Consider the following 1,505-nt stretch of genomic DNA (forward strand, 5'->3'; position numbering starts at 1 on the left):
GGATCCCTTGGAAAGCTGCTGCACCTTTGGATTCTCACCCTGGATCCATTGGATTCTCACCCTGGATCCCTTGGATTCTCTCCCTGGATCTCTTGGATTCTCATCCTGGATTCTTGGATTCTCACCCTGGATCCCTTGGAAAAGCTGCTGAACCTTTGGATTCTCTCCCCAGTTGAGCAGGAGAAGCTCCTGGGACTCCTGGTTTTAACTTTCCCATCAGGAATTGCACATTCCCGCCCCGTGCTGACCCGAATCTCTTTTTTCCAGAGCCAAAATCCAGGGAAATTCCTGCCCCCCCCCCCTGCCCTCCCAGCACAGGGATCCCTCACCTGCAGCAGCTTCTCCTCCCATTCCTGCTGGGAAAGGGACTTCTCCGTGTTCTCTAGGAGAAAGAACAGTTGGATACTGGTTACACTGGTCAGCCAGAGGCTGGAAAAGCTGGGAATGTTCACCCAGAGAAGGGAAGGATCCAGGGAGACCTTGGAGCACATTCCAGGGCCTGAAGGGGCTCCAGGAGAGCTGGAGAGGGACTGGGGACAAGGGATGGAGGGACAGCACACAGGGAATGGCTTCCCAGGGTTAGGTGGGATATTGGGAAGGGATTCCTGGCTGGGAGGGTGGGGAGGGGCTGGGATGGAATTCCCAGAGAAGCTGTGGCTGCCCCTGGATCCCTGGGAGTGTCCAAGGCCAGGCTGGAGCACCCTGGGATGGTGGGAGGTGTCCCAGCCCATGGCAGGGGTGGGAATGGATGTCACTCCTGCAATCCCACCCCAATTCCTGCAATCCCACCCCAATTCCTGCAATCCCACCCCAATTCCTGCAATCCCACCCCAATTCCTGCAATCCCACCCCAAACTCCTGCAATCCCACCCCAATTCTTGCAATCCCACCCCAAACTCCTGCAATCCCACCCCAATTCCTGCAGCTCAGCCAATGGGATTTAAGGAAGGAGGAGGGAATCAAGGAATAGCCCTCTGGAAATTTGGGATGCTTGAATCAGGGTTTAGGATTCCAGACCTGGGAATCCTTTTCCACCCTCTGAGCTCACACTTGGCCCTTCCTTGGGATGTTCCTGGTCACGGGACACAGGGAATGGCTTCCCAGGGTTAGATGGGATATTGGGAAGGAATTCCTGGCTGGGAGGGTGGGGAGGGGCTGGGATGGAATTCCCAGAGGAGCTGTGGCTGCTCCATCCCTGGGAGTGTCCAAGGTCAGGTTGGAGCACCCTGGGATGGTGGGAGGGGGTGGGAATGGATGATCCTGGAGTCATGGAATGGGGTTGGAAGGGACCTGAACCATCACCAAGTTCCTCCCTGACCTGGAAGGTCCCTCCCATCCCAACCCATCCCAGGGTGATTCCAGTTTCCATCCATTCCACAGCAGGGACAAACCAATCCTCAAATTCTCCTTGTCAAACACCTGATCCATCAGGACTGACCCCCCTGGTTGGAATTAGTGGCACCAGGGTGATTAAATTCCCAATTAAAACAGGATTCTGGGATTCT

General features: G+C 55.5%; 1 protein-coding gene across 1 annotated transcript in view; it reads right to left on the reverse strand.

Annotated features, from left to right (window-relative positions):
* Window positions 1-1,505, reverse strand: part of LOC113960781 (maestro heat-like repeat-containing protein family member 1) — an 8,210-nt gene that overhangs the window by 5,832 nt on the left and 873 nt on the right. Inside the window, exon 2 of the mRNA XM_027670533.1 lies at window positions 330-382. The gene's annotated coding sequence lies outside the window, so the exon portion shown is untranslated. The remainder of the gene's footprint in view (window positions 1-329; window positions 383-1,505) is intronic.

This window comes from Neopelma chrysocephalum, unplaced genomic scaffold (assembly GCF_003984885.1).
Source record: "Neopelma chrysocephalum unplaced genomic scaffold, ASM398488v2 Primary Assembly neopelma1_96883, whole genome shotgun sequence".
NCBI classification, from domain to species: Eukaryota; Metazoa; Chordata; class Aves; order Passeriformes; family Pipridae; genus Neopelma; species Neopelma chrysocephalum.